Source organism: Ambystoma mexicanum, chromosome 5p (assembly GCF_040938575.1).
Source record: "Ambystoma mexicanum isolate Mex_15411 chromosome 5p, UKY_AmexF1_1, whole genome shotgun sequence".
In the NCBI taxonomy this organism is placed as follows: domain Eukaryota; kingdom Metazoa; phylum Chordata; class Amphibia; order Caudata; family Ambystomatidae; genus Ambystoma; species Ambystoma mexicanum.
Window position 1 is genome coordinate 38344460 of NC_090930.1, and position 13454 is coordinate 38357913.

A 13454-nucleotide genomic window follows, 5' to 3' on the forward strand; every position below is an offset into this window, starting at 1 on the left:
TGGGAGACAGCCAGGCGTAGGTGCCTCTTCTCGCTCGGCTGGTCACGTGATAGCACACCATGAACCTGCTTATTTTTCTTTCTATTTGTGCATTTAATACTTTATTTGGCTTGCCACCTGCCTGGGCCTCCTTGTCTCGACCTTCACGGGGCAGGCTGCTCTGTTCTTAAGTTTCGATTCTCCGAAGCTACTGTCCACCTCCCTCTCTTGGTTTGACCTTGATTTCTCTGGCATGAGCTGCTCTTGCTGAGTTTTGATTCTGCCGTCTTTTCTTGTTTTAGCTGGAATATTAATCCTGTCCTGTTTGACCATAGTAACCTGGGTTAATTCTGCTTTTGTATAAAGTGGACTCGCACTTATAGAGTGTGCTTCATTGAGGTAGATATATACAGTTGGTGCTTTCCTCTCTCTTCTTCTACTAAGCATAGCAAGCCGCACTGTTTTCTTAGCTTCTTGCGGTTACAAGCATATGTACAGGTGTTAGCTGGTTGAATATCTTCATCCTGCTTTACAGCTTAAGTTTCTTTATATTTCAACATCGTCCCTCCTTCTACTTATTCATAGTGTTTCGTCTCTGTGTGTCATCTTTTGGTTGTTGTTTCTTCCATCTGTGAGTCTGTCCGGGCCCTCGTGTCGTCACCATTCGTCTTCAGTTAAGGCTTTTTGAGTTTCTTCTGGGATAGTGTTTAAGCAATCTTCATTTCGTGTCATTTGCTGGTAGGGTTGTCTCAATGGATACCTTACTGTCCATGGTTGTCTGGTTATTGGTGCTTCAATATGTATTGTTCTTCTGATAGGCACTGGGCAGAGCCCTAACGCAGCTCTCTGCTGGTTCATTTGTTCATCATATGTCACATATCTCAGGGTGAACGCTCTTGGTACTTCAAAAGGGGCGTCTGGAGTGCAGGCTGTATTTGCGACCTCCTCTACACTCCCCCTTCTGGTCGGTTTATCGAACACTTCCTCTTCCTCTTTTGGATTCATCTCACTTGGTTCTTCTGTATTCATATCTTGTTCATCCTCTGGGTTTGTACATGATGGTTTGAAAGAGTGTCTCTTTGGAGTCCATATTTTTATCACTCCTTTCAGGCTTCCTGCTGTTTTTACATGTTTGTCTTTGTTCCATGTCATTAGCTGACATTGTCAATTTGGGCTGCAATAGATCCATTTTCCTTAATAATTTCTGCGTTTCCTGGCATAAAGAAACTTCGCACCTTCCGGCATGTTCGCTGGCCTTCACAAAGTCTCTTATTTCATCATCAGTTAGATCTCTGGGCTTCCATCCTGCTTTGACATCAATCATGATCTTCATCCCAATGGCTTTCTTCGCAGTTTTCTGGCATTGGGAGATTATTATCTTGATAACACAAGACCGTAGTAATATCATTAGTAGCAGGGCTCCTAGGAATTTGAATGCATCCTCCATCCATTGCGGAACCCATGAAAAACCTGATCCAAACCAGCTGTCATCATCAACTTCGTCGGTTTCTTTGATCATCTGGTTCTGTAGGTTTGTCAGCATACCTATGGCCTCTGTTAAAGTTCCATTTTCTTCGTCGTGAGAAGGTATAAATGTGCAACATGATTCTCCAATTTTTGCACAAACTCCTCCATCCATAGCTGTGATCATGCCAAGTACATATCTGATCTGTAGAGTCATCAGTTGGATGGCTCTTAACTCTTCCTTGATCGCATTGAATCCTTTTAATGTCGAGTTGATGGTTTGCAGTAACTCCCATCTGGTTATCTGCAACCATTTAGTATTTGCTCCAGCTTGGAATCTTGGCATGAGTATTGTTGCGAACACCGATGAGGTGAGGCTGAACAGCCTGTGCTCATATGGGATTGCATGAAATGCTTCTTCTGATTTGGCAGAAAAATAATTTTCTCTTTTCACTCGAGTTGTCAGTTCCACAGATCTCCTCTTCCTCAGGTGGGCATCTGCTTTCGGGAAACTGTCAATATTCAGGGCATCTTTCGGGATCACTAGTGCTGGAAGGTGGACATTCACTATTGTGCATATGCCTCCCCAGTTTTTCGGCAGTCTGATATATGCTTTGGATCCACATGCCCAATAATGATCCATAATTACTGCAGTCACATGAGTCATTCCTGGAGCCTCAAAAATTCATCCGCAGTTCTGATTCTCTCCCATCTTCCTTGTGCCATTGTTCCTGAAGCACAATTTTGGGCTTTCTAGTGGCACTATCTGCAAGGGTCCTCCTCTGTCTTCGACTCATGTCAGTAATCTTGTAAGCTTTGGCCATAGTGGTTTGCACAGTCTCTGTGAGTTTTCTTTGGCTTCTTTGCAGGGTACAAGGACCATCCATGCTCCTCCCACTACTCCTTCTTCCCATCTGTTTGGTGAAAGCACTGTTCCCCAAATCTGCATTTGGCCTCTGTTTTTCCAAATTTGAGCTTCTTCTGGAGTTTTTCCTTGGACGTTCAGTCTTGGGTTTATTTCCCATCTTATTCCTGCTCCTTTAACTTCAGGTTTCTCGTAAGATCTTGGATTTCCCCATGCTGTACGGTAGAAGTGCACAAACTAACCATTCTCCTTCTGAATTTTGTCTTCCAACTTCCTTCATGTGCTGGTACCAAATGTTGTTCCCTAGATGTGCTGTGCTGTCCAGGTAGTCGTTGAGTTCATTATTATCTTCATGTAGGCTTCTCTTGATTCTTAAGGTTTTCCTGTAGTTTGCTATAGCTACATCCCTGAATGCCTCTGTATGGCTTTTTCTTGCTGGAGGATCCTCAGGTAACCTGGCCCATGGTGCAGGCTTCTTCATCTGCGCCATTTGAGTGGACAAGAGTCTGGTAGCTCTTTCCTGGTCCTCGTGCATCTTTTCTCTGCTGCGTGCAAGTGCCCATGCCAACCAGCCTAGCACTGGTCCGGTATATTGCTGTATTGTAGGCCTGGTACTTGTCCCTTGAGTTGGAATATGCGTGCTGGGAAATGCAGCCTCTGTCGTTTTGTTCTTCAGTTCCTCTTGCCATTTTCTCGCTCTGGCTATGTGCGGGAACAGAAGGTCTACTAACATTTGTGTCCTTGCGGAGAGTCTTTCTGAAGCCGCTTTTGTTTTCTTAAGGGCTTCTGACACGACTGCTTTTGTTGGCCTTTCTCTTAACTCTTCTCGTTTTTTCTCACTATTTCCTGTAAATGGTTTTTCAGTAGGCAGTCTCATCTTCTCTGCTGCTTTCGTTTGAGGTTCTGTGGTCATTGACGCTTGGCCTGGTCCGTGTGCATTTAGTGTGTGTGCGTGTAGTTGTCAGTGCTTTTTCTTCATTCATTTCGGGCTGACTAGCTTTTCTGCTCATTCGTTACCCTAAATGTGTGTATAACACTATTAATCACGTTCATTTCAAGTTCATTTACTCTTCCATCAGATATTCTAGGGACTGGAATGACTATATAAGGTCTGGGTGCTTTTGTGGGTTTCATGCGTACATCATCAAGTGGGTGCACTGAAACTGGAACACTTCGTGCACCAATAAAGAATGCAGTTCTGATCGTTAATGTCAGTAAAATAATGATAAATACAATGCATAAATACATTATAGTTTGATATGTAAGGCGACAGCATTTTCTTACAGAAAAGCGGGGGTGCCTCTCTACTTGTGGGAGGAACAGGTTACTGCTCTGGGCCCCCATCTCGATCATTCGCCAAATGTCCATGTTATTGTTCCCCCACCCAACATCGTTCTCCGAGTTTTGTGTCAAAAGTGTCAAGTGCTTCACAAGTGTCCCCCCTCTTGAGAGTGACGATTATCTCTTAATGCAGGATACAGTTCCTTTGCTAAACTATGGGAAAAATAGATTAAAATAATACTTTTGATGAATCACCTTTACTGTGCATGTTCAAAGTGTGTGAGTTCCCAGTCCAATCTTCGAATCTGCTTCAGTCCTGAGGACATGTTGGACACTGGTCAGTATGAAGAAATAGGAATAAAATGACAACAAATATAACAAATAAGGTTCTTGACTCTGCTCCCTCGATCTGTCCCTCGGCGGAAAGTTTTCTTCAGGATCTCCTAAGGAGTCGATGGACATTAGAATTTTTAATAATTTGAGCTACAATGGCATGCAAGAGCATATTTAGCTGAGCATTCTTTACCGGATCTCAATGAAATGTAAGTACGTCAACATTGGTTGGTCTTCCCTTTAGCTCTGGAAAGTTCTCAATGAGGTGAAAGAAGACGTGGTGTGCAAATCTACTGTCTTCTGGTGACATTTGCCCAGCCTTTGTTGAGATTCAGGATTATATGTTCTTTCCTTGACGTAAACAATGTCTGTACTGCCTGGGGGCGTGGAGTGCGACCAACATACTGATCTTATTCAACAGATGGCTCAAATGTTCAGTATTTGCTGGATCTCAAAGAAATGTCAATGTATCAGTTGTTCTCCCGACAATAGATGGACAGTCTTCGATTATGCGAAAGAAAAGTGTATTGATGAGTTCATCTATTTCCGCCTGTGGTGGAAGCATTTCTTTCCTTCTCACTGTATTCAGGGAGTGCAATGAATGTTTCAGCAATGACAGTAAGCAGTTGTCTTATTATTTTTTCATTGTCAAGATCTTGAAGAAAGTCTGTGACACTGGAGAGCCTCCCTACCAGTGACGGGTATGATCTTAACACTAGGTGGAAATATGTAACCAGGTCCTTTGTGATGTCTCTACTGTGGGACACCATAAGTGCTTCCAAACAAAGCATTGGTTTTGGATGAATGGGGATGCTATATCTGTTTCCAATGTAAATATCCTTGATCAAAGTGTGTTATAGTCTTTTCCTCATCAAGGCTTAAGTGTGACTCAGTTCAAAAGTTCACATCAACAAAACATGTTGTGGATTATACGTGCAATTTTCTTCTTCACCCTGCAACTAGGATGCACAGAGTGTCCGTTTTTATGTCCTTATCCCCTTTTCTGCTTAGAGGAAGTGTCCAAGTTAAGCCACAACTTTAAAAAAGTTCTTTGTCTTTACTTTGCTGGTCATGCGTCCTTCCTTGTCATGGATCTCGTCTGCATGTGTGTGGTTCTTCCCCGTTGTCTGTAGTCTCTTCGCAGTGGGGTGCAGGCAGGGGGGTTCCTCCGATGTATGCTTGATGTCACCCAAGAAGATCCAAGCTCTTCTTCCTTGCAGCTTGACTGCGGATGGAGTCACATCTTCAACTGTGAATGGTCCGTTGAACCTTGGCTCGTCCCACATTTTCCTTGTGTGATTCCTCACCAAGACGGTGTCTCCAGGGAAGACGAGTGGAACACGTAGACCCTGAGCTGTGTCTGGTGTAGTGTCTCTTTCTGTGTTCTGTGCTACTCCGCACCCTGTTTGTCGTCACTGTAGCTGGTCTGAAATGACAGTAAGGCAAGATGTCATGCAGTTCAGATAATTTTGCATTTCAGATCCCAGAACCTCTCCTGTCGACTGGGCGTCACATCTAGCTCTATCTCGGGGTGTGAGGGGATTTCTCATTTTCTTCCTGTGGCTATCTCATGTGGCGGAAGATGATGGTCAGAGCTGGGTTGGTTCCGAAGAGCATACAGTGTCAGAGGAAGGCAGTGCAACCATCCCATCTTTAGAGTAAGCTTCAACTTGGCTATCCTTTCCTTTAACAAGCCTTTGAGCCTGTCACAGATCCCATTACCTTCTGTGCTTTATACCAAGCAGCAATCTAATCTGCTCAAAGACTGCATTTACAAAATGAGCCCCATTATCTGATCTCATGTCTTCACACACCCCCCACCATGGGAACACTTACCTCACTAAAAATGTGGCCGCAAAGGTTGAGTTTGGGTGTGTACATGGACCTGCTTCTATCCATCTAGAGAATGGATACACCACGACAATTAAATATCTGTACCCGTTGCTTACTTGAATCATGTCGACGTAATCAACATACAAGTGCTGAAAAAGGCCCATTTAGCCTGGGGATGACTCAACTCATTACTTTTAATGTGTACCCAGCGGTGAATTGCTGGCAAATTGTGCAGTTCACCATAAAGAATGCAATATGCTAAGCTAAATTAGGTATGAACCAGTCTTCCGTGAGCGTTGCTGCTAGATTCTCCTTTGTCATGTGCATCGGGTAATGCAACTGTTCCAATGCTATTTTTAGTAGGGCTACATGCATTACTGGTTTACCAGTATTTTCTTGTCACCACAAGCTGTCAGAGGGGTTTAAAGAGCACCCTTGACGTTTCCACAAGTTTTTCTCTTCTTGTGGTGCCTCCCCTTGGAGCTCCATTAGTTGCGTTTGCCCAAGATTGTTATAGGCTTCTGGTGTGGTTCGTGCTACCATAATTTTTTCATGGGTGCAAGCCACTTCCACTTCCATAACCATCTCACTTTTGGATTCCATATGCTTGGCTTCCATGTCTGCTGCATGATTTACGCATGAGACAAAATCTGTCCCTTTCGTGTGGGCAGCACATTATACGACCGCTATGCCCACTGGGACCTGCAGTGCCTTTATCAGCCTGTCCAATAAGGCTGCGTGCTGCACTGGCGTGCCGTCCGCTCGGAGGTAACCCCTCCGGTTCCAGCGCGCTAAGCCTGCGTGCACTGTTGACGTCGCATATGCGGAATCACTATACACCGTTACTTCCTGGTCTGCGTGATTCTCAATGGCGGGTACCAACGCCAATAATTCTGCAGCCTGTGCTGAGTAGTCAGATGGTATTTGCGCACTAACAAGTACTCGAAATTCTTCATTTGCTATGTGTTTCATCACAGCGACGCCTGTGTATCTTTGCCCATCACTTTGGTCGATCCTCGAAGACCCGTCAATAAAGACGATCTCTCCTCCTGCCAAGGCATTTTCTTTTACCCTGGGAATTTCTTCATAGAATTCTTCATAATTCGTGCAGTCATGTATCGGCTCTCCTTCAGTGACTGGCTCTGCTATAAACATAGCTGGGTTCACTATCTTACATCGGACTATTTTAATCGATGGGTTTGATATGATCACTTCATAGGCAGAAGCTCTCTGAGATGTCAATGTGCCCTTTGGTTTCTCTAAAATGGCAAATAATGAGAGCTCGACGTATAACATCATGGAACAACCCATTACAATGGTTGTTGCTTTCTCTATGGCGAACGCTGCGGCAGCTAAACTTTGTTTGCATGGGAAGTGACCTTTCATCACTGGGTCAGATTCCCACTGTAATATGCTAAGGGCTTGTACCCCAGCAAGGTTCTTTGAGCGAGCACTGCTGTCATAACGCTGACATCTGTGTGCGAAAACAGGTAAAATTCCTCTGCATAATTGGGAATTCCTAGAACTGGAGCTGTGCAAATAGCTCTCTTGAGTTCAATAAACCCTTTCTCCATTGTCTCAGACCATTCAATCTTTTCCTTTGTCACTTGGGCCTTCTTTAGGGCCTGAAGTAAAGGCTGGGTATAAGAGCTGTAATTGAAAACCCATGCCCTAACATAGTTGCACAGGCCTAGAAAGCTCTGCATTGCTTTATTGTGTGTGGCTTAGCCGTGTTCAATATGGCTTCAGCCCTTTCCGCGGCCACCTTCTTACCTTCATGTGAGATTAGCTGGCCTATGTACAGCACTTCCTGTTGACAATATTGTAACTCTTCTTGGTCAACCTTATAACCTTTCTCAGCCAGTATAGTCAGTAGTTGAACAGAATCGTGCCTGCATTGCTCTTCTGTGGTGCTGTAGATTAGGATGTCATCCACCTACTGCAAGACGGTACTTTCTAATGCAATATTGCTTATGTCCATCTGCAGAACTCTGTTGAAAATGGATGGAGACTCACAGTACAACTGTGGCAGCCTCGTGCTTTTCAGATGCATTTGTCTGAACGTGAATAACATCAGATCTTGTGAGCCACGGTGCAACGGGATTGAGAAAAAGGCATTTTTCAAGTCAATCACCGTGAAATATTTTGCCTCGACAGGTATATTACATAGAATTGTAGATGGGTTAGGGACTAAAGGGAACTCGGCTTCAACAATATTGCTTGTAAATCCTGAATTAAACGCCACGACCCCCCCATTGATTTCTTGACAGGATAAAATGCCGTATTACATGGTGACTCTGACGTCACTAAGATGCCCTGGTCCATCATAGCAGAAATTGTCTTAAGAATCCTTTCATCTGCCTCTCTGGACATGGGATATTGTCAGACTCTCTGTAAAATTGCTCCTGGTTTTAGTTTAATTTTCACTTCTCCTACCCCCTTCAAGAGGCCTACGTCATAGGGTCCTGTAGTCCACAGTGAGACAGGCACTTTAGCTATATCCTCATCAAAATATTCCGGACGCTTCAGCGCCAACATAAGTTTCTGAGGCACTTCTCTTTTGATCATTTTACCCAAAAGATGAGACTCACTTCCACCCTTGTCTCTTCCGTGTCTGATTGTTCTTCAAACAGATCGTCATCGGTGACGTCAGTCACTCGATACGCTTCTTCGATCCCGATAATCGCGCTCCATTGTCTGCCTTCTTCATCGTACCCATCAACCAATACTACTTTCCCTCGTACTGCTGCTGTGTGTATCATCAAGGGAAATACTTGTCCCTCCTCCTCATGCATAGGTATTTGTGGTCTAAATAAAAACTCATCAGGGGTTCTCATGGTTCTGTCTGCAAGGCCTGCCAATCCTGCCATAAGCACACGCATGCCATATGCAAACATTTCTGGCTACAATGATATGGCCCTCATGGTTATGTGTCCTGAGTATGCTCTAATCATTTCGCATACATTTGAATAGTGCATTCCTGGAGTGGAGCATACTATGCCCTCCTCCGTGAACAAAATTGTCATATTTAACTTTGTCATTAAGTCTCGACCCTAAATGTGACGCAGAATACAATAAGGGTACATTCTTTTCGCGATCTCCTGTGGAGAATGGATATGTGTCTGAAAAGGGAACTCGACTGTGAAGTCTGTAAAACTCTGAGTATCTATGGCCTCGCCAGACAAGGAAAACTTGCCTTCACGTATGCACAAGCGTGTTGCACCCGTGTCAACTAGGAAGGAATATTCTTTACCCCCTATAACAACATCCATCCTAGGTTCCCTATGAGGGTCTGGTGTTACTTATAGGATAGAGCACATCAGGGTTCCCTTTGAGCTGTCCTAGTTTATATATATATAAGTTTGGCCCACTGTGCACTTGCAGATTTTCCCCATTCCCAGTGTTTCTTCCCCTTCCAGGGTTCTGGGTCTGTGGTGGTTGCGGTGGATTGTCCTTGTGGAAAATTCCCCATGTTTTGTGGTTGCGCCCCTTGTTGCGCTCCTGGCGTTTGTTGTTGCCTCATGTGATTCTGTGCAACGCCCTGTTGTAAAACTGCTGGTGGCTTCGCCATGCCTGCTCCCATTCCTTGGCCATTCTGCATCATGCCTTGACTTCTGCACGTGCACCCCAAATGCCCTGTCATTCCACACAGCTAACATACTGGCAGTGGTCAGATCATTTGTCCATTTGACATATCCGGGTTACCATTTTGCACATTTTGAAAGCCTCCTTGATTACTTTGGAAACCTCTCTGATTGCTCTGCCATCCTCTTCCTCTAAATCCTCTTCCCCATGGCTAAAACCCTTTGTTACTCTGGTTGTTCTGTTGTGGATTAGCCACCTGCTGCATGTTTTGTTCAGCTGCGTTAGTTAGCATGGCTCCTTCAAGAGCATACTTTGATAATTTCTTTTACACCAGCTTTGTTTCCTCCCCCTTTCGAGTTGCCTCCTTTTTTCAATTATTTTCTTGTAACAGACTATAGTAATGTGCGATAGTCAACTATATTTCAGCCCAAGGCTTAGCCTCAACTCCTAACAATTTCTTGAGTTGTTTCTTCACTGGTTCTGGCAACCCTTGTCACAATATATGGTAAAACACAGGTATTGATTTCGTCCAAGATTCATGCGTTTCGAGCACCCACGCGTCTTGGAAATTCTGGATATAAATTAAGAGATCTACCGACTCCTTCATTTTTTGAGTCATTATAGCTCCCATATCGGAAGTGTCTGGGTAAAGCACTCATAGTGTTTTCCATACTGCTGCTCTGCCATTATTAAATGGTGCACCGTCATGTGCGGTGTTAATTGTGGTTACACCAGGGTACCCTTCCTGTGTCCACACATCATCTGCTCTCTCACCAAGTATGGCGTTCAGGAGACCTTTAATGTCCCCTATAGCTAGCGTGTTTCCTCCCGTAATTTTTTTATCTCGTGTATCCATTTTCCGGCTCCCGATGTCAGCATTGGAAGCTTGTTTTTCAAGTTTTCTCGATCCATGTGTGGCCATGGAATATATTGTGTTCTTGCTCCCCCTTTTTTTAGTAGCATAAATTGGAATGTGCAGTCCTCTTTCTCTTCTCTCATAGTTCTCCTGTCTATCGCAGGGGTAATATTCCAGCATCGCCGTCTCCCTGGCAATGTCTTTAGTCTGTCTACATAGGGCGGTGAAGTCACCCCCCTCTGACCATGAGGTACTTCTTCATGTCGGTCAGACTGTGCGGCTGACTCTGATGCCCTCGGTACGGACTCGCTAGTGTCTGACCATCGTATCCCTCTTTCCCTTGGGAGTCGTCTTTCGCACCGTCTCCCTTCTTCATTTGCCTCGTGCTCCTCCCCTTCGGAGTCAGACATTGTTTGTTCCCAATTCACGCATCTTCTTGTGTCTTCATCGTTTGTACTGATTTCTAATCTATCCAGGGACAGCTTACTATTCCCACTACTTCAAGTGACATCCTCAGTGTCATACAGTTGAGTGCTTTCCAAGCGCTCGACCTTCCCCTCTCATTGTGGTATTTGTTCTAGCCCCATTTCATCATATACCCTATCAATCGTTTCCCCGATGCCTCTGGTGTCAAGGGCATCTTCAATATTTGCCCTAGATGTGCCTGGTACTGAATCGTACGCAGGAAAGAATTCTTCAATGTCTTCCCAGTCAACTACTGGATCAAGTTTTTTAACTTCCCTCTCCAAATATTTGAGATTGCGTGCCCTCTGTCTTCACTTACGTTCGATATCGTCATCAAATTCTTTGCGCTTCCTCGCTTCTTCGCTGACCCTATCCTCTTCCCTTCTCTTTTCATTTCTACGTTCATCTGCCCTTCAAATTTCCTCATCTCTTCGTCCCCTTATCCTTTTTTCAAGTACCCTTTGCTCTTCTTCTAACCTTTGCTGTTTCTGTCTGTCTTGATCATAGGCTGCTCTCGGGTTGCGATCGAGCTGTTTTTCTTACTCTTCGCGATATAGCTGTTCTCGCCTTAGTCTATTTTTCCTTCTTATCCTTTCGTCTCTTAACTCCTTCTCTTTCTCCTTTCTCTGTGCCTCATCTAACCTCTCCTTTGATCTCACGTCATCACTTCCTTTCCCATCGAGTTTCAATAATATTTGTCCTCCCATCCATGCGTCTTTTGCGACTGCTATTTCATCAGTTCTGTCTCGCTCCCTTTCCATTTCTATCCCTCTCTCTCCTTGTCGAGAGATACACGTGTCTGTGCCTGATCCTTTCTTTCGTCATCGCATCTCCCTTTGTCCCTCGGGACTGTGGAGATACGATTCTTGTCCTTATCCTTCCCTTGATTTTCGTTACTACTATATGTAGGTGACTTATATGGGGGGTTGCTGTACCCCGTGGCTGCTTTAAGCTCCCTTAACGGGTATAGTCCCTCGTCCTTACTTTCTTCGGTTTTTGTTTCAGGCGGGGCAGGTGGCGCGGTTGGCGTCACCCCCCCTCTGTGCATACATTTATGGGGTAATTCATAGATTCCAGCGCAGAGGCAGCGCATGCGAGCAGTGCAGAGAGGGAGTGTGCGCCAGCGTGCGTCAGCCGTGTGCGCTAAACAGAATTCTGGCACACCGCGTATTCATGGAATTGCCAAGCCATTTTGAGCGCTGGCTCAGAGAACATCCCGCAGCGCCAGTTACGCCCCCAAGAACGCCCCTTGCGCAAGGAAAAACCATTGAAATCCCCAATGCAGCGCAAATGGCCACGCTAACCATGGACCAGCTAACAGGGCCGCTACACTGCAATTGTGCGAGCGGGAAACGAGTATTTCTGGGGGGCTCTGAAAGTTTCACACGCGATAGGCCTTGGGCGAGCGGGGTATGTGTATTTCTGGGGTGCGCGGGAAGTTTCACACGCAATTTCGCTAGCAGAGTGGGGTACGTGTATTCTGAGGTGTGCGCGGGTACTTTCACACGCGATTTCGCTGTCTGAGCGGGGTACTTGTATTCTGAGGGGTGCGCGGGTACTTTCACACGCGATTTCACTTGCAGAGCGGGGTACGTGTATCCAGTGTGGTGAGTGGGGAGTTTCACATGCTATAGGCCTTGGGCAAGCGGGGTACTTGTATTTCTGGGGTGCACAGGGAGTCTCACACACGATTTCACTTGCAGAGCGGGGTACATGTATCCAGTGGGGTGCGCGGGGAGTCTCACACGCGATAGGCCTTGGGCGAGCGGGGTACCTGTATTTCTGGGGTGCGCTAGGAGTTTCACATGCGATTTCGCTTGCAGAGCGGGGTACGTTTATCCAGTGGGGTGCGTGGGGAGTTTCACACGCGATAGGCCTTGGGCCAGTGGGGTACATGTATTTCTGGGGTGCGCAGTGAGTTTCACATGCGATTTCGCTGTCTGAGCGGGGTATGTGTATTCAATGGGGTGCGCAGGGAGTTTCACACATGAATTGGCAGTGTGGGCCTTCCCCGGTGTGCCCTCTACCCCCTCCCCATCCCCTGCAGGCAGCCCACACCACAGGGGACTACCTTGCACCCCTGGTCATGTCCCGCAGGCAGCCCATCCACCATGGGCATGCCCCCCCAGCCAGCCCACATATCACCTTGCACTAGTGATCACCAACTCATGTCTCTCTGAACCCCCACCCACCCAGCATTGACGGGCACCTGCCAGCCGGCCCCGACTCATGTCCCCCTGCACCCCCAACCACCCAGCATTGACAGGCACCTGCCAGCAGGCCCCGACTCATGTCCCCCTGCACCCCCACCCACCCAGCATTGACAGGCACCTGCCAGCAGGCCCCAAATCATGTCCCCCTGCACTCCCACCCACCCAGCATTGACCGGCCTGCCAGCAGGCCTCGACTCATGTCCCCCTGCACCCCCACCCACCCAGCATTGACAGGCACCTGCCAGCAGGCCCCGACTCATGTCCCCCTGCACCCCCACCCACCCAGCATTGACGGGCACCTGCCAGCAGGCCTCGACTCATGTCCCCCTGCACCCCCACCCACCCAGCATTGACGGATACCTGCCAGCAGGCCCTGACTCATGTCCCCCTGCACCCCCACCCATCCAGCATTGACGGGCACCTGCCAGCTGGCCCTGACTCATGTCCCCCTGGACCTCCACCCACCCAGCATTGACCGGTATCTGCCAGCAGGCCCCAACTCATGTCCCCACCCCAACACCTCATAAAGATGCACAATCATGGGCCTCATGTCCACCAAAATCCCACAGCACGCCACCCC